This window comes from Mycetomoellerius zeteki, unplaced genomic scaffold (assembly GCF_001594055.1).
Source record: "Mycetomoellerius zeteki isolate Tzet28-1 unplaced genomic scaffold, Tzet1.0 scaffold114, whole genome shotgun sequence".
Taxonomy (NCBI): Eukaryota; Metazoa; Arthropoda; class Insecta; order Hymenoptera; family Formicidae; genus Mycetomoellerius; species Mycetomoellerius zeteki.
In genome coordinates this window covers 809,384-834,561 of record NW_017256062.1, presented here as the reverse complement: position 1 = coordinate 834,561, position 25,178 = coordinate 809,384, and the positions used below count along the sequence as shown (strand labels likewise).

The 25,178-nt window shown below is 33.9% G+C and overlaps 1 protein-coding gene across 1 annotated transcript in view; it reads left to right on the top strand.

Annotated features, from left to right (window-relative positions):
• The window catches only part of Cad87A (cadherin 87A), a 266,762-nt gene that overhangs the window by 22,575 nt on the left and 219,009 nt on the right, over positions 1 to 25,178 (top strand).

Genomic DNA, 25,178 nt, shown 5'->3' with positions numbered 1-25,178 from the left:
TTGCACATTTTTCGCTACTGTTATGCGTATAATTACCGCAAACATGCGATTTTATAGGCGTAACGCATAAAATTATGCCATACCGTGTCTACTATTGTAATTTTTTGCGGCACGCTGTACGTGGCGTAATAGATAAATGTAGGGTACAAGAGCGAGATTATTATTCTTTTGTGAATATTATTCCCGCCGTATTCTTTGCATCATAGAGCACGGAGGTATTGCAAGGATTAGACCTAGGATAGACACATAACTTGCCTCATTAAGCCTAACTCTCGCTTTTTAAATACGTCTATTAAGAGCATAGCTACTCTGCCTCCGTTGATGGGTTCCATTTACGTAATAAAGAAGATTTCGCTTCTATTTGTGTTCTAGAGAGTGTGGGATTATCTACGAAAAAATTTCTGTAATGAAATAGAAGCAATCATTTAAATCATTCCACGAGAATGATCTTATTTCTTAAAAAAAGAAAGCTGTACAGTGTATTTTTTATGTTTTATTCTATGTATGTGCCATATTTGTTGAATGTTTGCTTGTTTAATTGTATTTTACCTTGCAATCTATGATAATTAATATATGAATATAAAAAATAATAAAGTTAATACAAAAATGATTATAATTACAGTATAATAAGCTAAAATATTAATAATGAATTTAATTATTAATTTATAGTTTCTGCAATCTGTTTAATATTTCACTTTACGTAGTAATACATCATTATGATTTTTTTTTAAAAGCCTTTTTATTCAAAATATTGAGTATTAATATAAATTAGTACAATATATATATATATATACACACAATAGTAATTTTCTCTATTGAAATGTAATTTTATTCAGAGCTAAACGCTGTGAGTTTTTCCATCACATATTCCCCGGGGTTTATCCTATAAATTCATCAGAAATTGTAATTGTTTGTGTGGTATTCATTTCGTGAGATAATATACCAGCTAGCGAGTTACAAGCTGTATATTCATGTAAACATTAGATCATAACTAAAATTAAATTAGTAGTGAAAGATAGGTACAAAGCAATCCCGCTATTAATACTAATACTAGTACTTCAGTTTATTATGAAGCAACATTTATTCCAAAATCATTTATAAAATTCCATTTAAACTGTGGCCGAGGTAAAACCCGAATAAAGCGTTATTCCTATTTGCTTGCATTAGTTATTCCAAACGAGATGCTATTAGTTTGTAAATATTCTGCCATATCTACCACACATTTCAACCGTATTTACATTTGTAAGCCCATATCTGTGCGGAATATTATTACACATATAACTAAAGATACATTTTATTTGTCTCATCCGAAAAATACGCCACATTTAATGCGAATTCAGATATAATCGTGGGGATTAATTTTACTATTTTTTTACTTGATTCATCTCTCTGTGCGGGAAAAAAAATCGCGCACCTTTATGAATCTTTGATCTCATTCTTGTCGGGAACGGTTATCCACTATCGTGGGAATTTCTGTGCGGTAGAGTTGCATAATGAAAGGCGATACAGCAGCGGGCGTAACGTTTCCGACCTTATGGTGTTCGTGTGGACTCGTTATCTCGACGTAGGTACATTCTCTCGTGCGTTATACTAACGCGAGATTGTTGAAAACGAAGTTCGCGAAATTGTAGCAACGTGGAGACACATAAGAGTGCGCAGCAGTCGTTCTAGATGTTGATAATATTGCGATAATATTCCGTTCAATACGTATGTTTCACTTGTTTTCGGTGGATGTCGTTTCGTTGTTCCGAGCCATTTCGACGACATTCGCGATGCGATAGGAGGCACGATGAAATGCGTTCTTAACTCTTACGATGAACCTCGATATCTCGTCTACATCACGCTCGTTATGTCGTTTAACGTTTTAAGCCCTGCAATAACGTTACATTGCGCGTACTGTGACCCGCAGGCCCAATTGCATTGATGATGCCGATTAGATCCGACCCTGATTTAGCGCTATCTTTATATTATATTTTGGGTTACGAATTATATATTAATTATTTGATTATTTTATTTTCGCATGCAGAGAAAAATTTGTCTGATATCTTTATTTCTGATATTTTTATCTAATTAAAAAAATAATCATACTGATTTTAATTACTGTGACCTGCAAGTCCAATTGCATTATGATGATGCCGATTATCTAATCTTGATTTCGCGCTATCTTTACATTATATTTTGCGCTATGAATTATATTGACAATTTTATTTTCCTAGAGAACTTGTCTGATATCTCTCTTTTTATTTCCTTTTTATTTAATTAAAGAAAATCGTATCTACTGATTTTAATTACGCATATTTAGAAGTAAAATAATTATATATATACACACATACACATATAAATTGTGTATATATAGGATAAAGTCGCCTATTATGCGATAGGTTCCTAATATGAGATAGCAGGGTTTCTGCTAAACTAATAAGCGCATGTGTTTGGTTCTATCATGAACTTTTTATTCTTAGGCCCAGTTCCACAACTCATGGTTAACTCTTAACCGAGGTTCAACTTATTCATTGTCTCTTACTAATTTTAGAATTGGAAAGAGATGAACCTCGGAGAAACAAGTTGAACCTCGAATTGGAAAATTTATGTTAAATTTAATACATTGTACATGTCCCAAACGGTCTATTCAAATTTTTGTGTTAATTTAACGTAAGATAAATACCTATGATAGAAATATTATGTAAAAAAATTAACATAAACATAATGCTGATATAATTTGTAAACAATCATTTTCTTCGTAAAATTAACATTTATAATATGTTACATTAACATATTATCTACGATGTTATAATATTTTATGTGTTGAATTATTTACGACGAGTAACTCTATTGCGACATTTCCTAAAGCAAACATAATAATAAATGTCGGCATAAATTTTTCGCTTAACTTGCAAAATTGCAAAACCTAAAGACGCTTTACGTAGTACACTTTTATTGGGTTACGAGTGCGCTAGTTTGCGAGAACAACGTTTGTAAAGATCGAGAGGCGATGCGAATTGTAGAAAGTTGTCGTCCGACAAGATGCATTTTCTGCGATACTACATAGTTACGGCGCAATGCAAGATTTTATCGAGTAACAAAGAGATTTCATAGGACGTTAGACATATGGATGACGTCAAGCTATAAGATTGTACCGTAATTACTGAGAATTGACCTTCAAGGCTTATTTTGTATACTTTATTATCGATTATAACACGCGAGAGATTACTGTCGATTAAATATCATAGGTAATTTAACTGAATGTATTTTAGAAAAATAATCAATCGAGTTTAGTAAATAAGATTATTTTATAGTTTGAGTCCAAATATATATCTATACTCAGGGCCCCGTTTATATATTTGCACTAAGGATTTGTGATGGTCGAATATCTTAATTTAGCTCCCATCTCTCTATATAACTTCATGAATACAGTTCTTTTTGCATGCTTTTAATTAGATTCACAAATACACTGATGATCCGTCTGATCTGGCCAGTTTCCGGCTAGTTTCTGACCAGTTTTACCTAACCAAGATTTCTGGTCAGTTACTATTTAATAAATTAAAAATAGTAAAATCTAGCCAGTTTTTGGCTAGTAACCTGTTTTTCCCAGACGTTTTTCTACTTGGGTAATTAATGAATACAGTTCTGTTTACATGCCTTTGATTAGATTCACAAATACACTGACGAGATACTATTAATAGTACCTTGTCAATGACAAATATCATGTTAATCATGTTACTAATCATATCTTGTTAAGAAGGCGATTGCTTCACAAGTTATACGTATACTGTTAATAACAGTCGCTATCTTTTGTTTCAACGATTTAAAAAATTGCACCATAAATGCGATTGTTTAAATTATCTAGTTCCTTCCATTTTTTAAAAGCTGTCGCGCCCTTTACGTTTGACGCTCAAGGACTTTAGCCCCAAAAGCCCATAGGTAAACGCGCTACTACTTATACTTACTTATTCTATACGAATTTTAGAAACTTTTAAAAAAATTTACATTCCCACGAGAGCATATGTAGCTTCCATATTATTTTTTATATTGAAAAATCTAATATTTGTATTGCGTTTTTCTTTTAAAAGATTTATTTTAATAAAAAAAATATGAAACGTTATTTTATTTTTCAATTGTCAATAAAACTTGTCACGTCTCAACTTTTAATTAAATTATGAAATATACTTTTACCTTTGCTTTTGACTTGGTTTTTTCATATGTATTGGTCGTTGGAAAATTAAAATAATTGATATTTCAATAATCTTTGAACGTTTGGTTTGAAATGTTTTATTTTGAAAATTTGATTAGCGGATCAACAATTATATATCGTGTCCTATAAATATGCGAACTTGGAAAGATCTTCCTTGTTAAACAAGCAAACAAGCAAACGGGATTAGTCACGCGCAGGTGTACTCGTTGCGCGTTCATGTATGATAGTTCATGTATCGACAAGTTTGTCGTTGCAGGGTATGTGGTTAAATGAAAAGCTATGCAAGAATGATGTGACTCCGATATGTCACGTCTTTGAAATCTGCACTTTCGTGATCCATTTCCGCGATCTTTTCCTGCTTTCAACCTGTCGTAAGATATCACCGCGTCGCATCATCTTTTTCGCGTTGGAATTTTTCTAAAAATTCAAAAGTTCAACTTTGTGCCTAGATTCTTGACAATTCTAAAGAACTTTTTCCAATCCTTAAAAAACTTTTGTTTGAATTGTTTATTTTTTTATTTGATGCGAAATTTTATTATTTACCTATATATAATTTACCTACATCTATAGGAAAAATATTGAAAAGGAGACAGAGATTTATCGTTTGAAATCGCAGGGAGAAATTGCGGGAATGTACATTGTTCCCGGAAGTTCTGCGAGGCATGATAAGGAACTTTCGAGAGCAGAAAAAGCTTCAATTCTCCATACTCGTGTTAATAATCCTTTTACTCGCGCTCGCTCGCGCGGATAAAGCTCGCGAAAGCTTCCATAAAATTTTAACTCGATCACATGCGGTGCATTTGTACGACTAAGCCTGTCCGCTTTAATGACACTTGATAAAAAGGTGCATCTCGGTCGGCCAACAAATTCACTGACCGCTTTACGTTTATGCCGTGTAGAATATTCTTGACTTTTTACATGATAGCGCAGTTATTGAGCAGAGATTTAAAAAAATTGCGGTACCTATTGCGTTGTTAAACATGTATACGAGACAACACGTTATATTCGGTGTTTTTGGTTAACCGCGCATTTAACAATGGATATTGTGGAATATATGAATATGTTATGATATAGATCACACACACACACATATATATATATATACAGGGTATTTCTGAAATAACGCCCACTAATCATACAGTGCTATTTCTGATAAAAAAAAACAGTCGAAAAGTCTTCTATCATTTTGCAACTTTCGCAATATTTTTTTTAGTTACCCAATGACCAAAGTGTCCAAAATCGATGATAGGACAACTTTAAGATATCTTTAAGAGTTCTGTAAGAAACATCTTCGAAATGTTTCACAAAGAATACTGAAAGATATTTTAAAATTGTCTTATACATCGATTTTATCCCTTTATTCGGCAATCTTTAGAAATTAATATTTCGTTAACTATTACGAAAATTGTAAAATGGTAGAGGACTTTTCGACTTTTTTTTATTAGGAATAGCACTGTATGATTGGCGTTTCAGAAACATCCTGTATATAGGGGCGTTATTTCAGAAACACTCTGTATATAGGAAGCCCGATTGTTTTAAGGTTTGGGAAGAAAAATGACATAGTTAAAATTAAGATCAGAAATTTTTTTTTATTCTCATAACTTCATTATGGAATTAACTTTGAAATAAAATAAAATTAAATTAAAAAACTTGAACATTTAAATGTCTTTTTAGTCAAAACGTAAAAAAAGAGAAACCATCCGCTTTGCCCGATCCCCCTGGGCAAAGTGGATGGTTTCTCACTCGAGCAATGAGAATGGAATTAAAAAAATAAAAATCAGTGTCGGCAGTCATCACAAAAGTAACTGCCAAATCCTTTGGCACTGGCTGGATCCAGTCTTCGGACAGTGAGTCGGTCTATTCTTCAGAACACACATTATAATGCGTTGTGAAAAAAAAATAAAAGTGAGATGTAAACAATCATGTGTCTTTCGTTCACTCGAAAGATCTTCTGTCCTTCCGTTTTCCCGGTATTTTCAGTGCAATCACATACCCAGTAAAGAAGATGGGCCATTCGCTTTGCCCCTATTCACTTTGCTCAAAGAACCTACTTGGCGTTAATTTGGAAAGGTTAGAATAAGTTCAAGCAACAAGTGAAAAATTTTAACCTTGAATACACATTTAAAGACAGAGAATTCTTATAAAAAATCATTCACACTGATTAAGAAACAATTACTGCTTATAATTAAGCTACGTACCTTAGCGAAAATCACAAGAAAACATACAATTTCTTTTATTTCTCTATCAAACACAAACGAGCGCAATCATATGTTGTTTCGCACTTTCATGGCATCGCCGGTCGGTTATTCCTTCAACAGTTACAGACATATAGCATTATCTCAGATAGATAAGCGAAAATAAGAAATATTCGCTTTATCCAGGGTGTTCACTTTGCCCGGGCTCCCCTATATATCATTTATAAACAATGTGGATATATTATAGTCATATAAACAAAAACTGATTTTTATGTAAATTTGCTTGTATATTTCAGAATTGATATGTAATAAACATTAGTTGTGAGATTGGCAAGTTAAACGAAAAATATGTATTACCTCACTGAAAAAAATTTCTGGTTGAAAATGGACGAATCAGAATTTTCTGGTTAAATTTATTAGAATTCTTGTTGAGATAACCGGAATTCTGATTGATATAATATTTCTGGTAAAATCTACTAGAATTCTTATTTTTACCAGAATAATTATATCAATCAGAATTCTAGTTATCTCAACTAGAATTTTAGTAGATTTAATCAGAAAATTCTGATTCGTTCATTTTCCACAGAATTACTATTTAATCCAACCAGACCATTTTTCTCAGTGCTGCACTGAGAAAAAAGGCAATTATAAAAGTGACAACTGCATGAGCTTTGTCTATATAGTTTATTCAATTACGCATACTAGAGGAGCCGATGTGAAGGTAACCTTTGAGTAAAATAACATTTTGTTATTTCTAATTTCCATCTGTGTGTCTAAATATAAATCAATTCATTTCTGTGGCTAGTTTTAGAGTAAACATCGTCTATATTAACGTACACACTCAGTTAATAATAATAACTACATTTGTGTCAATTTAATAGATTTTCTCGAGTTAAATTGTTTAACTCCATTGTTTTAATTGAATTAATATATTGGGTAGGAGTAGTGGCGATTTATGGACATGATTAAAAATAACTCAAATTGGGTATAATTTGACTTTATTAATTTAATTAATGTGCACATTAATTCCTTATATAAAACGTGTATAGTTGTTACTTTTACAGTTGTCATTTCTATGTTTAATACTTTTATTATGAGCGTAACATTAAAATAGAATTTTGTTATTAAAGTTTTCTAAAACTCTTGCGTAATTGCCTTTCCTAAACTCCCTCAATTAAAGCTAATTACTGACGACGTCAACGTTTGATACAAGTAATAACGTAGAACATACATGCAATTTATAGGAAGTTTAATGTATCGAAAGGACCTACTCATGTTGTCGTAGTCATTGATTCTAAAGTTTGAGTGAAGAGATATTTCTATTTATGTTTAATAGTAAAATCCGTTCTTTCTCATTAATATTAAAAATCTCGGATTTGATGTCAAATATGCTGGTGAAGATAGATTATCCCGCGTTTATCTTCTAAAGTATAATCGTTTGTTTATAAAAACCACTAACAATCCATTGCGTGTGCATCACAATAAAAAAGGTACATTCAAATATTTCGATAACTGAGAGGGAGTTTTGTTACCGAAAGAGTGGCAGAGTTGCTGAAATTGTTTATTGACGTCACTACATACACAGTTTGTTGAACTTTCGATCGACTATGTATTACCTGCCGATACTCCACGCGGTGTTGCTTCGCATAAATGAAAGAAGAACAAAAATAAAACACTGACTTCGATATGTCACGTTTCCGACCCGCCGCTTCCAGTCGCGACAAAAGTCTCCCGGAGGAGGAACTGGGTAAATGTGCGAGAAAGACGAACGATGCACGTGCTGTGTGGACTTCCGGTGCGCGTGACTGTATGACACGTAGACGATCCGCTACATTTCGGAACGTCTTCGAATGCGTCCCGTACAGGTTCACTGCAGATATCTCTCGATAACCAGAGAGGATCGGGAAGAAGAAAAATTTATACTCTACGGACACTCTATATATTTGACTCCTTAGCGCTCATGTCACTAGCACTTGTTGCTCTGAACTGAAGACGGTGAAAACTCACGTATCGCGTCAGAATTCCCGATCTTAATTTCAGCGAAATCCTCTGATCGATTCGGAGTCGATTTCTCTCGGGATAAATTGAGAACGACGGGGATGAATTTAGGATCCTTGTTCTACCTTATGGCTTTCGTATCTGAAGAGTAGCGCAGGCACGTCCGTTATGGGATATTTTTCGATTGACGGCGCATTTTATCGGAGGCACACAGCACGATATTCCGTGTCCATCACATTTTCTATTCATTCTTGCCATCGGATGATTTCCCGAGTTGTTGCAAGGGGAGTCCGCGGGGAGGACGATGCGAAGAAATTGCGAGTGATATGTCTGCGAGATATCGTCTCACGGACGAACGGACGTATATTTCTAGTTCACGAAACACCGCCGACGATCTCTATCTCGTTTTCGCTAGTCGGAGTTTGTCCAGGTGCAGCGATGGTGCGCGTTTTGCATTTGTTTTGCATGAAACGCTGCAAAACTCTAAGTAGATGGAATAACATCGCGCGCCGTTGCGTTGCGCGGACTTCTTCGAGTTTTCTCAGAAAGCGAATCGTCTTAGTGTGAGTGCATTTCGAAAAGTTTACATAAAACTTGAGCGGCCCATTCTTTGACGAATCCAACAACAAAGTTTACAAAATAGTCTATATATTCTTTGAGAAATTATGAATGTTGGAAATTACGAATCAAGGTACATTTCAAAAATATCACAAATATGTTTGCTCGTAATATTTCTCGAAATTCTAGAAAGCAAATTTTGCTTCCACTGAATTAAGTATCCAATTTTAATTACATGCTGCATTATATTTCAATATATTCATAATAGGTTCCATATTTTGTGAGGATTTTGTCATTAATATTTGATTAAATCTCTGCGTGTATATTAAAAAAAAAATTTTTTTCTAGAAACAGAGATAGCGGGATGATATAACGAGAGACTTTATACGAGGCAATAACTGCAATGCCACTCACAGGTGAATGGCAAGGCACTAGAAATATATTGCCATGTCCAGCTTGTTGAAAATATGTTCTTCGAATGTCTCAACGAGCACGTTTTTTCAACAGTGCTGAAAAGCCGGGAATACTTTATTAGATTTTAACTCGAGATTATTGTTACATAGCTGATATTAAAGCTGCATTCGGGGAGATGCTATTCTGTTAAATTCATAATGTTAAATTATACCCAGTTTGAGTTACTTTTAATCATTTCTATAGATCGCCACTGCTTCTAACCAATATATTGTTAATTAAATTAAATCAATGTGATTAAACTCAAGAAAATGTACATATTTTTTAGTTTATTATTCACTAAATCAATAATCGATTCTTATATTTAAAGACTATTTTAAGTAAAGTCTTAAGCTGTCATCGGGGAACCAATCAGAGAACCGCATTAGCGTTTTAAGACATTACTTAAGACAGTCTCAAAGAAAGGAATATCGGCCTAAATACGTTAGTATGAACGATGTTTAGATATCACTAACAGAAATGAATTGATTTACATTTTTACACACATAAAAGTTAAAAATAACAAAATATTATTTAACTCAAGAGATTGGATTACTATTGCCTTTGATATCCAACAACTGTTTGTGTTATTCTATCTTTATCGTTCATTAAACATAAAACAAGGATAGAATGAAGTTAGTGCTAATTAGTTTCTCTGCACGCATTCTAATATTCACGGTAAATTCGCGGCATTGATAGAGATAGATATTGATTTAATCGAAATGCATACGGGAAAACACTACCAGTATTTAGATGCCATATCCGGCGAGTACGTCGATTCCTGCGAAACATATGTCCGTAAATACGCCGTGCATACACCAGCAGCACAGCACTGTGCAGCACAGTGTATTACGCTCGCACCTTGCGCGCTAGAATTTGTGGGACTTTGCGGCCGCGGGCTCCTAAATAATCCCGGAGTTGGTAATATCACTTGGTCCACTAAATTCTCCCGCAACTAAATAACGAAGAACAGGCGCGCTCGACAGACATTACGAGAACTGCCTTAGGTTTGATTCACTCGATGTGGAAAGTTACGCACCGCGATCATCATAGTTTAACAAAATATTTATATCTTGTAGCGAAATATTGCAGTTAAATAATTATTTAAATATTACGTAAAGTAATTTGAAACGTGAAGCATTTGCTTGTAGATGTTTTAATTAATTTGGATCAATTTTTCTTTACGAAAGAGTTCCGGAGTCGTTGGCATCTGTTGCAACTTTTGAATATTCAATGTTTAGCATCTCTTCGCGGTTAAAGTTCGAATTAAAATTCTGTCTGAAAAAGTAGTTTGAGAGTATTAGAGAGAGAGAGAGAGAGAGAAAAAAATTGGTCTAAGAAATATTATTATTATACGATCATTCCAGTCTCGGAGATTGTGAAAAACATTAATCTACATTTGAAATGCAAAGGTAGTAAATCCAAAATTATTGATATTCCAGTATGAAAGGAGGAAATGTCCATATGAGAGTTTCGTACATCGCTGTTTCTGTGCACGGTACGACACGAGCTTTATTCACGGTGCATTATGGTCCGCCGCGCGTAATCGCTGTAATGAAATTTAAGCCACAGGCTCTGCTCGATGCGGAAATGCATTTCGCGACGATAAATTCATTCGCCGGGATGCAGCGAGATCTTAACGCAACACAGCTTAATGAGAGCAACACGGTGAGAGGATCAAAGGTGTAATCAAGCAAGTACACTCGTATTTGGACTCTGTGTACACGGACGGCAAATGACCTTATACAAGGACCGAATTCACCACTACTAGACACGTGACTCGCATTTCGATCGGATTCGGGTATGCCTGATCAGACCTGGTACTGGAATCCTAAGTGTCAACGTGCCTTATCGAAGGCAACTCGTCCATTGGATTGAGAAGATATAGTGTGCCTTCCAACAAGCGACACAGTGCGACACAGATCATGTCATCTTTGTTTAACATTGGCAAACAACAAGGATGTAATGATCCATTGTGTCACACCGTATCATTTGTGTGGCTTGTTGGAAGGCACACATAGTGTCTTACGTTGAGACACGATAATAGCGACTGGACGAGACGTGGGAAAGCACACACGTGGTTTGACTGTATTTAGGATGCTTAAAAGAAAAAAAGGCAACGCAAATGAATACCGTAAATATTAGATATTCTTTTAAACTGCTCTAAGGCTTTATGTAAATAAATACAATTTGATTTCACAACAAGTAAGAAACGAATCTATATCGGTTGAAGATGGATCTTTAGTGTTTCTAAATAATTACACTGTTTATACGACAAAATTTGACTTTTTTTCCTGCGGCGAGCAGGGTCAGTATTTCTTAATAAATTCAAGATCGCTGAATCCAAATCCTCCAGCGAAAGATGCCCATCACGACAGATTTTTTAGATAAATCAAGTAATATGAGCTAATAACAGCGTTTTTTGCCATATTTACCATTTTCTGTGGCCAAACGAAATTTTATTTTTTAATTTCATTAATGTCACTCTAAAGAGCTAATCTTCATCTTTAAAAGGAATTTCCATTTTTTACTGTGCGATTTTTTTTCATCGAGTTATGAACGTTTTCTGAAATGTAAAATGGCGGATCCAAACTAGCGGATTGAAACTGGAAAATAGATAGATTTGTATCAAAAAAGTATTTGTATTTATTAATTTAGTCCATCATGTTGGCTCTATTATTTCGAATTTCGTAATTTTGAATTCAGATTCATAAGCAGCGACCCCAAAAACCCCCGAGTACCCACTTTAATATAAAAATCGAGTAACTTTTCACATTTCAGTCCGCCATTTTGAATTCCTCTATTTTAAGTTTTTCAGATTCAGTATCAGCGACCTCGAGAAAGCCTAAGATATACTTTTTTGATAAATACATGTGAATTTTATATACGTACCATGTTTGTAGTCTCTTGAATTGCGCGCCAAATTTTTCTGATTTAGAAACGCAACCGAACTGCTATAATAATATTACAAGTTAAATTGACAAGCAATTTAATAATTTGATGTTCAATTGGCATCCTTTTAAAGTTTAAAGAGATCTTAATGTACTGAAAATCTGCAAATAAATTGAAAACAATTTGATTTATTTTTAGTGACAATTAAATAGCTATGTCTGTCATTCTATTTATTACAAATAAAATTCTTGATGAGTGGATTTATAATCGCGATTGTAAATTCTTTCGACGGCACAATTTCTGTCACATTTCGAAGTAACAGGACATTCTCCGCGTACTTCTTATGTCAATTAGTTCTATGACATGTTATCGCTCGATGAAATAGATTCTCTGTAATATATTCTGCGGAGGATAACTACATGAAAGATTTCAGATAATTGGAACTTGGAAGTCTGAATGTGAGAGCAATTTGTAGAAGGAACTTTACGTCTTATATGATGAGAAATTCGATTTGAACTTGTAGAATATTTGAAATTCCTTGTACGCGTATACCTTTGACACTTATTTCGTCTTATTTCGTCTGTATCGCGTTTGCACGATTGGTTGCATCTAACTTATATAACACGCCTCATGTAACTTATATGCACGCCTAAATCTTAGAATGAAATTTTAACATTTCCCTGGACACTTGCAATTCGCGTAATTCAAAGGTACAGATAAAATATCTCATCTTCTATATAAAAGATTAAAAAACAGATAATTTTTTATAAGCAATCAGAAAGACTACACTAAAAAGAGAAAAATAAATCTAGAAATAAATTATGTACAGCTTGAGTTATTCGATTTGGAGATAATTTAGTGAAGATATTTTGAGAAATAATCGTAATTGTTACGAATTTTAATTATTTAAGAAAATTTTTCATAACATTCAATGTCATGAGAAGTACATACTTGACTTTTGCAAAGCAAGTTTGTTTTAATTCATAATTTACTTGCCGTTAAGTTTGATATACCATGATTTGAATATTTCATCAATTATAAATTATATCGTGTGGTGAATAATACAAATACTAAGGATGATCACGATGCCGAGTAACTCCACTGCCTTGTTTGATCACGTTGAATCGATTGTTTGATCGTGGTGGTCGATGAGATTGGCAAGCAGGTAATTAATGATAAAGGAGAATGTTTGTTTTACCTCAGGCAAACTAATTGTACGATCGGAGAAGTGGATTATCTGGATCCGCAGCGCGATAAAACGCTGCCGCAATTAATGCATGATTCCATTTTTTATTCTGCTAAATAAATTGTTCTAGATTAAATATTCTAAAGGAGTAAAGTAATTCGCTTTAATAAAAAGATAGAATTTGTTTCATCTAATTGCATCTTAGAAATATATATGCAAAGTACGTGTAATTTACCGTCGTTTATAGAACTTAAAAACTTTATATATTCCATCTTGTCTTGAAATATAATTAAAGAAAAATCGATTCCTAATTGATCAAAGCAGTTTTAATTAATATAAGAATGCAAAGTATTCTTTGAGAAAATTTCCGGAGATTCTTTCTAGAATATTTTAGATATTATTCTATACAAAAAGTTGTGCGAATAATAAAAGAAATGGTTTAAAATTTATAGTTCACATTCAGCGAACACGTTGGCGTAAAAAAAAGGAAAGCGTTCTACCTCATTCCTTCTATGGCATCTTTTTCTTCTTTGAGAGGGATACCGCGATTAAACTTTAAACAATGTCATAAGGTGTTCTCGACTGAAGTTTCACGTAACTTTCTCGCATCTTCAAAGTTCTTCCTGCTATTTTCCGGCGAAGGGAGTTAACCAGGGCCGCGGCTTTGCGTACACGTTATCTCGGGGACGTACGGCGCGTCGCTTAATCTGCTAAATTACCGTGTACAATCGAAGAGCGAGATCTTCGAGGATTACAGCTTAATGAAATTTGAACCCGGTGGATTTGCTCGTGGTACTAGGCGTACCCGCAACCCCCCCGACGCGAGTACATACATACGTAACCCCACAGAATCTCGATCTTAAGACCGGCACTTACCTAAAAGACAAATTCGTCGTGGGATATTCTAAGGAAATGTCGCAACAGTAGGAATCTAGTCGCGTGTTTTCGTAATCCGAGGGGTGTAATCGCTTCTTCTACGTATATGGCCAGCTGAAATCCGTTAAGTCGTTTTCATCTTGTAAGATACATCCGCGGCGATATCGTCCGCTATTCGAGTAGGGACAGAGGAGTTATTTCGACTATGCAATCGCGATGTAAATTGTCTTACATGGAGATTAAGTTGAATTGTATTACGATTCGCATACAGTTGACAAGCGAGTAGAAGCGAAATCCGTTCGTTTTTGATCGACCTTATACTTTTGCAAATAAAAACGTCAGATTATTTGGTAATTATACGTACTCTCTAAATCTGAATTAGTGGATAATCACTGATATCAGTACCAAATATGCCACTGATAATCAGTGAATTAAATGTGATTCCTAACTTAGCTAATCTTTATTATGTAATTTAATTAAACTTGTTTTAGTGATTAAATTCAATGAATATGATATTGGAAGATTGAAATTAACGTGCAAATATCAGTATTTTAGTCATATAATGTTCAAATATTCTTTCTTTTTTAGTTGAATTTCACCGATTATCAGTGCCAAGTATGCTACTAAGTAATTAGTGACTATCCATTGATTCAGATTTAGAGAGTAAACTTAGAAGTATATTCTTATTCCTTTTCATCCGCAATATGAAATTTTCAATCTTCCGACTTCATTCACAACCTGGGTATTCGAACTTCTATGCAGATTTTTATATTGTTCTGGATTGTATAAAAATCTAAAAAAATTTTTACATTCTTGTAAAAATTTTAAAAACGAGTATTTTTTTATCATAGAAGATAGAGTTTATACTTTACTTTTTAAATTTAAAGATCCCCGTACTTTTTATGAAGAAACCGGCTTCTGTCAAATTAGCTAAATTTTTTATATGTGATTGCTTTTATGATGCTATAAGGTTGCAGAAAGAATATAAAAAAGTACGAAAAAAATTAATGATTTTATGTAGAGAAAAACACGCTGTAAAATACCTACACAATTTTGAGCAATTTAAAAGTTGAGCTTTTTTGAGGTCATGCCTATTGAGACTTTTGGTCAGTATCATAAAAAGACGATATACTTTAAGTAAAAGTTTAATTAACGCATCATACTTTTTTATTATTAGCTATTTATTTATTACTATCTTCAACGTTTAATTTCTGAAAATAAGCTCTAAATGAAGTTTTATTCTATTTTATTCTCTCTCTCTCTCTCTTTCTCTCGAAATCTCCTCGGTTCATAATCCGAGATAACTGACGTGGGTATTAAGGTCTTTTACGTCTTCAAGTTAAATAACAATTAAGCATTAAGTAGCAATTACCGGCTACAAAAGCGACGCTAAGGTGGCGCTTTAGCCTCACTATATTGCAGCATCAAAGACTGTATTAATCTCTTCCTTGCATCGCTGCATCGTCCCAAGTACGATACTCAAACTCGTGAAGAATATTCATCGATTGATCACGAAGTCCTTCGCTAGATAGGGAAGAGAGCAAATTGCTATTCCTCTTTTGTTTTTCAAAAAGTAGCCACTGAGAAAAAGAGAAGCGATTAGAATTGCAGCTCTCTCTTTACATGATCTTCCTCTTTTCTACTGCCATCCCTTTTTCACGCGCGCAACCGTCGGAAACCGCGCTGTTCTCACGTAAATGCGCATAAATTTTCCCGCTTTCGCTCCCTTTTCTCTCTGACTTTTACATTTTGCCTTTTTTCCCCTTGCCAACGGAGGGACTTTAATTCCTCGGTCGTCTTAATCAAAAGTTACGGTCCTGTTGTTTTGCGCTGAGTTAAAGCGTCGCGCTACGCGACCATGTAGATGCGCGCGAACGCTTATGAAAATGGATTTTAATTCGGTGAAAGTGAAAAACAGAGTTAATCTTCCTCGACAGTCGTACGTTGCTGAGCGAGATTAAAATTTCGAATCGTCCAACAAGGGAGAATTCAGGAAATTATTCGGGCAAGGTTTGAAGCGCTTTATCGAAGCGCGAAGCTTCAACATCTCGAGTAATCATTTAAATATTTCCATGCATTTGCGACGATTGAACCTGAATACTTCTATCTGACTTGCGCATAAATGACGAAAAATATCGTATGATGTTCGAATATATATTCGCTTTCTCAAAATAACGGAGAAAACATATCATCGTGAAAACGACGATTTATAATATAAAATGTATAACACACACTCACATCCACACAGAGTATATGATTTCCTTGTAAAGGAGGATGTTAAAAAGAGGTCGATTTTTGCCCACAAAGGTGTAAATAAAAGGAATAGCGTTTTTTTTATAAATTTTGACTTCCTGAATACGATAATGTTAATAAAAAGTTCGGGATCGATAGGGAACATCTTGAAAATTGAGCATGAACATGATATATTTAAACAAATTTCAATATTCTTGCTTACTTTTCAAGGTATTCGCCAAATGCCACGAACTTTTTAATAACGTTATCGTATTCAGGAAGTAAAAATCTATAAAAAACGTTATTCCTTTTACTTACACCTTTGTGGACAAAAGTCGGCCCCTTTTTAACATCCTCCTTTACTTACAGAAATAAGATTCAGTGTCCGATGTAGGTTCACTTTATTTACTATTACTCGATATTCCTTAATAATCATAGTGATTTAAATATCTAGTCGAGTATTTACAAAGCTGCTCGCTTCCGCTTTGATTACTTTTATGAGCCAATCGACTGCCGTTAATGATCGGCTTTAGCTAATGGGATAGACCGAGGAGGAAATTAGAAAGATACGATCGCGAACTGGGCGAAGAAGAAAGAGAATAAGGGTAGAAGAAAGACAAAGGGTGAAGGTTAAATAGGTACCTCCGCAGTCTTATCTCTTTTCGCTTGCGAATCTCATAAACTTTTGATGTTATCCGCTCGGAAAAGAGGATTCTTGCTTCGGTGGATGAAGGAACGCACAAATCTTCCAGGTACCGGATAACAAATAGTTTGCGCGCTAAAGTAGAAATAATTATAGTCAATTAACGTGCAGTGTTTACTTAGATCTCTTAGATAGATTTAATTTTTGTATCACATGTCATACAATATTTGCTGTTTCTAAAACGATAAAAGACAGGCGTGTAGCAAACATGAAAGAGATGATATAGAACATTAATATATGTTTCATTTTTACTAGTTCAAATATCTGTCTTTTTTTTCAATCATCGTACACACTTATTGTCAGAAAAAAAGTCATAGTGATGGCAACTATACAAGTTTTATATGTAGAGTCGATCTACAATAATTGAATAAACTGTTTTGTACTTGCAATAAGTATAAAATGGTTTATGTAATTATGTACATTAGCTTCTTTTTAGAGTAGACGTAACAAGCATAAAAAAATAACGGTATAATTATTAAATAATACATTGTTTAATAATACGCTGATTTCGGACGTGAGTTACGCCGTTGGTTGCCTACCCACGCTAATAAAGGCATTGTTGTGGAGAATTATGAACTAATTAACTCTTCGCGCCCAGGATTACATCGCGCGTGCTTGAGTAGGTGTATAGTTGCGCAAGCCGCAGCACTGCCCGATCTGCAGGGGAATTGTAACGAATTTCTATGTTAATTAAGTCAGAACTTTCGACGAGCGACGAGACGTGTTGACGATTTTCGTTCATTTTGTAGAAAGTTAACTTACGCGATTCACTCTTTGTATAGGTAATGAAAGGTTTCTTCATAATATCAGCTTTCTTAAAATAAATGCAATAGAATCGGTAATTATTGGAGAGTTTAATTTTGTTAGATTTCTGTTTCATATTTATATTTCACACGTTTTCTTTGAATAATATTTCGCTAATATACGTAATAGATACATAAATTGTATATTCATAAATAACATTATATGTATATTTATTTTTCGCAGCTATGGTTCTGTGCTTATAATAAATGCTCTTTATAATATAACGCATGATGCAAGGATTATTGCGCAATTAGATCTTCTTAAATGCAAGACCCGCTTAGTGTAACGTCATCTTCTATTAACACGTAACAAGGAGTAAATAATACGAAGTAGATGCAAGAAGAAAATTAATTTTCGTTGCTGTTCCCGTAGGTTTAATCCTATTGTGAAGCACGCAGCGGAAAATAGAAAAGAAATAGAAAAAAGTTCCTGTATAATTTACTTTATAGAAAATTAGTGTTATTCAGTATTATGAAGCTTTAACGATTATTTATTATCTAATAATTTGGATACGGTATTTTCTTGAGAGAGACTTTAGATATGAATAGTGTATAGAAACTGTACACGTAGTATATCAAGAATTAAATTTCTTAATCCTCCTTATTTGAAGAGAATTTAAGAAAGATTATATACTAAATATACTAATTTAAAAAATAGAATAAACCAAAGAGAGAGAGAGAAATCTAAATTGCTGGGAAATATCTTAAACTTTATATTTGTGAAACGTCGAAAAAAATATAAGAAATACTTAGACGTCTTATTACAAAATAGATAAGATAAAGAAGTCATTTTATAATATTCTCAGAGAAAACAATTGTGACTTGAGGAATGAAAGCGACTTATCTTGTTTCTCAAAAATGGCCGACCCAATTAAGGAATAAAATAAAAAGAGTTTAAGAAAAATAGACTTCATTGTCCTTTCACTAGTATAAAAGATAATTAATTTCGTTCATCCGTAAGCTTCTAATCGTAAAATGAATTGTTCGCTGCAATATTATCTTGGTAAAAACGGAAGGCATAGACAATGCCTTCGATGTTTGCTTATTAGAGATGCACTCTAATTAGATTTTACCGCGTCTGCAGACTGTTGGACGATTACGAAAATATTTATAGAGAAATCTTTTGGGATTCGCTCCAGATGTCGCGGCGCCCAACGCTTATTACAATGCATGTTCTTTCTGCGCCGAGGAGTTTTATATCCCATTGTTTTTTATTGTTTTATGAGTTGAACGTTTCTTCCAAAATTGCGAGACACGGGCATCTCCGATCGAAACGAGATGCGCTCAACTTTTGTTCCACGGGATTACTGCTCTTTTCTCCGCTCGTGTTTCCGTTCCGAGATGTTATCTCTCCAATGTGAAATGTGAATAAGTGACTGTTGTAGAGAACTGGTTTATTTAACTCATAAACTAGATTTAATTCTTAAATTTAACTCTTAAATTTTTCGCAATAAATTGTAGATCGCAGATTTAAGATTCATTAATACCAAATTATTAATATTATTATAAAGTATAAAGAGGCTTATTAGTAAAAAATTATTAAATTTCTTGTCAATTTAATATAAGTGATATTCGAGGTGATATTACTACTGTGGTTCTGCTCATGATTGCGCTTCAAGACCGAAAAAGATTTTGGCATACGATTTACAGAATGAGATATGTATATAAATGCACACAGAAATATTTTAGCATTAAGATCCACTTTGACTGAATATAGGATTTCTCTTTAATTAGATTTATTTTCCAATTTCATAATTCTTAAATTAAATAGTTAACAAAATGACTGGCGGCATTGAATTGCCTAGGCTTCACATTTTTTAGTCATACACTCTAAATCCGTAGCAATAAAAATTTTATTGTTAACAAAAATGAGTAACAAAGTCATTGCTTTAAGTGTGGATTTTCACTGCTTTGAAGTTAACCTATTCTTATAAAAGAGTGGACTATTTCATTCGATTAATCGAAGTGGTTTAAGCATTAGTTGATAATGCATTGCAAGATGCATTGAATGTTACTGCAAGGAGTGAATTTAGCAACATAGCATCGCTATGTCGTTTGTCGCATGTTTATCGTTTGTCATGGTCGTTACGGACGAGACGCATCTTGAGACATATATAACGTAAACATAAGAGACAGATTAATTTATTTTCTAAAAAATTATATACGTATATATCATTATATCATTAAACCATTACTTTACCATTAGATTAAATTTATAACGTATATATTTTTTTTAAAAATTGATGATTAAAAATAAGGTTAATAGGTTAATAGATTGATAGCATGCTCTGTTCAAAATCTGTCTCCGCAGACTTTGCTATCTGGGTTTGGAATGATATTATTCTAACCTCCTTTTTGGAGTAAATTTTTCACTTCAATTATCGAATGGATTTTCCATTTCCATCTTGCAGTAAAATTCACTAGCAGTAACATTGGCGCAATTGCCACTAATACTTGTATTGAAATTTCAATTTAATGCAGTGAAATTTCATTACAATAGATTTAGAATGTATATTTCATAACTGATATAATAGTTTTTCTTGCGAAATGTAATTTGATATAATTTTTGTCAACAAAAATATTGAATTATTAGCACACAATGATTTTCCTTTGCTAGAAACAATGAGTCATTCGCGTCTTGATTAATTTTCGTTACGCTTTTATTTATACAAAAATTATTAAAAAAATTAATTATTTTTCGCCTTCTCTCCCCTAAAATGCTTGAGCAAAAACAAAGGTTCAATGAAAGTAAAATGTTTTTTCCTTGTCTTCATTTTCTTTCTTTTGTTGGAAGATGTCAGTTCGCGATGTAATAAAGAGTAGCGAGTTGTTTAGGAATTTTGCATGTCAAACGTGTGCGGACGTTAACGGGTGCGTGAAACGCATGTAATAACCGACACTATACTTTTGAAATCTTGGACCGTCTTGTTACGACAGTCTGTTTCCCCCTTCTCCTTGTTGAGGGAGAAACTTTCACTTATAAAGTTGTTGCTCCGTCGTCGCGACTGACAGCTCCATTTGCTACGTTAAGGGAAAAATTCCTCGTGAGAAAGACTCGAATCTAATCGAAAGTATGCTCACAGACTAGCTGTGTGAGTTTTTCCAACTTCGCGAGGGACGTCCCGTTCCTCTTCATCCGATGGTTTATTTGACGCTACGCAAAGTGCGGCCAGAAAAGTTGCGAAAGCAAAATAGGTCTGTCGCGAAATAGAAATTAACGGTAACAAATGGATTTTTCTCTCTATTTTCTTTTAAATTATTACGTTTTAAATTAGCGTCTACACTACATAATACAGGATTGCCGTAAAACTGGAAATCAGGGAAATGTCAGGGAAATTGAAAACTTAGGGAAATCAGAGAAATGTCAGGAAATTTTCTGGAAAATAAAAATTCTTAGTTTTAAAGAAGTTTGATATGCATATATTACACCCATATGCAGTTTTGGAATATTACCAACTTAACAATTAAATACAAGCAACAACATTAATAGTAATTTACATGCTATATTAAATTAATTGCCTGTTAACAAAATATTTGACGGATCTACACTCTAAAAAATTCCGGTGTGGATTTAATACCCATGCATATATAATTCTTACCATGTTGCTGTTAATTTAACACCAACACAGTGAGAATCATATGTATAGACACCGCATGATGTTAAATTTACACCGCTATTTTTAGAGTGTAGCATTTTAAAACTGGAATTCGATGTTCTTTATTTCTCGTCTTATATCATCATATGTTTTCGATATATACTGCGATAATTAACAGAGTGGTGGTTAATTCATGTCAATTAAATCTGACGTGCACAAATTTGTTCGTGTATTAAGCACGGAAGTTTAGATCGAGCTTACGACACGATACCTACCGCAATTCCAAATGTGAGAAATTTTGGCAAATGGGTTATACGATGGGTTATACGATTCATTGCCTCGGGGACGGTCAGCGGTCGTAGGCCGTGCAAGGTTGACAGTAAGATAGATTTATAAGCTAAAGTTTCGCCGACTGTCTGGCCATTTATCATAACTAACGTGCTGGATCACGTTAGTCAACCCTTTAACTAGCGCGAGCTCACATAGATATGCACGCGACACTTTACTTGCGATACTCTCTACCGCATTGCCCTAATATATTTATCGCGCGATATTATCTTTCGATATTAACAATATGAAAAATTATCGGTTAATATTGCTGTATAAAGTTATTTTTTATCGTATAAGATCTATTAATTTAAAACACGATATCTACTAATTCATTATCGATCACTCTTACGTACCATGACAGTTTTTATTATAATGCACGTTTCTTGTACTATTCTTATTTATCTTTAGTGTATATTATCATGTTTACGTTTTACATCAAATTACACATTTACGGACAAAATTAGTTTTCTCTTGAAAATTAACGATTCCTTATGTCGAGCATGTATTAAATTCATAATGTCAAATTATACCCAATTTGAATTATTTTTAATCATTTCTATACGTCATTTCTGCTCTTACTAAATATGTCGTTAATTTAACTAAAACAATGAAATTAAACGATTTAACTCAAGAAAATGTAAGTAAATTTGACTGAATTTGATTTATTCTTTATTAAGTGCATACGTTAATATAGACTACGTCTACGACGTCGACGATGCACTTGATACTACTATACATTTTCTTGAGTTAAATCGTTTAATTTCATTGTTGAAAGAAGAGTTGTTTACGTTGAAGCTAACCTATTAACTAACTTATTAATAAATAGATTGATTTATATTTTAACACATATGGAAGTAAAAAATAACAGAATGTTAATTAACTCAAGGGATTAGATGTATTGTTACTCTTTTGATATTTAACAGTGTAATATTAAAAATTAACACATTTATATTTTAATTTTCAAGCTTACAAAGAGCACATGTCTATATATAATAATGCAAATTTTAGAATTAACGTAAAAAAAGAGAAATGTATATTATTTTAGATCATTTTTAAGATTGGAGCTAAATATAAGCTTAAATATTTTTTTTGTTATGTTAATCTATTACGTTTGACTCCTACGATCGGTTTCCTTTAATCGCGTTACACAGAATTTGCGGATCACTGCAATTCTCAAAGTAAGAGGGTTATTGGTCGAGGGACTGTAACAATCGTTCCTCGTTAAGACGCTATGCTGAACGCACCATTGTCTAATTAATGAAATTACCGAATTGCACTCGAAGCAAAATGCACCACAATAGATTGCAGATACTGACACCGAGTGGACCGGATTTCTATGGCATATTGACGCGCAACGGTGCCCTAATCTATTCTGGCTTTATATATCATCCGTATTCATCTCACACAATGCGCCGTAGTATTAATCTGCACACAAAGCAAATTGTATGATATTGTATTATGCGGCGATATATTCACGCTGTCTTCATTCCTTCTGTCTCATATCACTGGAAAATTTATTGCTCGAAAGTAGTGTTATGTAAAAGACTCATAGAAAAAACACGGTTGTCACCAAAAGTCGCCCATCAATACATTTTTTTATTATATGGATTATAGTACTTTGGTTATAAGAATTATAGTACGATTATGATAACCATAAGATTGACATATCTTAACGGTTATGGCTATCCATCTTACGGTTATATCACAACCAAATGCATTGATGAGGGAAAATTGTCATTATTTCCGATTGTGGCAACCGCATTTTTTTTCTGTGCTTATACAGTACAATTGTTAAAAATATTAACTTTTCAACTTTATCTGTTCAAAATAAAAATTGTATGCGGAAATAACAGTTTTGCTGAAGTATCAAAAAATTTTGCTAGATACAGATTTGAAAATAATTTTGCTGGACCATCAAAATAATTGTGTAATACGTTCAAATTGTTTGCTAAAGTATCAAAACTTTTTACAGCCTATCATATTTGAGATTCCTACGTAATTATTTTGGTCCAGCAAAATTATTTTTAAATTTGTATTCAGCTAAATTTTTAGATACTTCTCGTTCTTTCCTAGTAATAATAGCGGGAGATGTGGAAATATTTTTACTACCGAGATTTCCATAAGACAGATTAAACACCAAGTTAACGAAATAGAAATTAGAGAAAGATCCACGTGTGCGTGTGCCATAGAAACGTATGGTATGTGTTCTTATATGACATTCTTGCGGAAGGTTTAGCCGGAATTGCTTTGACAGGGTAGTTCTGCAGTAACTGATATATCTCTTTGTAGCACTCCGTATGTAGACATAAGTCAATACGTTTCAACATTACCTAGCCGATTCGTTGTACCATTCGTGTTTGCGTTTAATCTCTTTCCTTAGCTCCGAGCTACCAGCCCCGACATAAAGGCATCGTAAAATATCCGCTTTGATCTCTTTGCTCGGCGTAGCCTTCCTAATGCATACGACAGCGCGGCGAGATTATGCATTTATTGGAGATTATGTCGATATAACGTTTAGTAGTAGAAAAAAATTGTAAGAGACGCGCTGTGCTTCGTCGTGTCGTCTCGTGGATGATGGGAATTGAAATAGCAAGGGAGGAATTGAAGCGCAAGAATTAAAGGCAAAATCTTTTTGAAAAATGTAATGAGAAATCCAAGAGATAGATTCCTTAATCCTTGACATACAGCCCTTTTTAATGCCACCTCTTTTTCATCCTGAAATTTCATCTTATTTTTCTGTACACTCGTAATATCAGTTCCATTGTATGTATATTTCCGGGATCTGCAGTAGTTTCTACGAGTGCGCATTGCCTTTTCCATTGCGCATCGTTGTCGGGCGAATACTAAATGGCAAATAATTCATTTATCGACGAAAGTAGTTCCCTCGTCGATTCTCGTAGCCGCGAGCCTTCAACTCGCAACCGCTGCTGCCGCCGCCATCGAAGATGCCGCCGTGAAAATTTCAGATCGTTATTTACCTTGCCGGGAGTTCAGAGACCGCCGCGGGACCGAGGTTCGCGTATGCAAATAGATATTTCATTCCTGTCTGCGGGAATAAGAATCGAGGTTGGGGGATAAGGTGATTTTCTCGAGGGAAATTCTGCATGGGGTACTCGGATTCGCCGAGTGGTGCGTTTCTCGTTTGTCTATCCTTTTTTTCCTCTTTC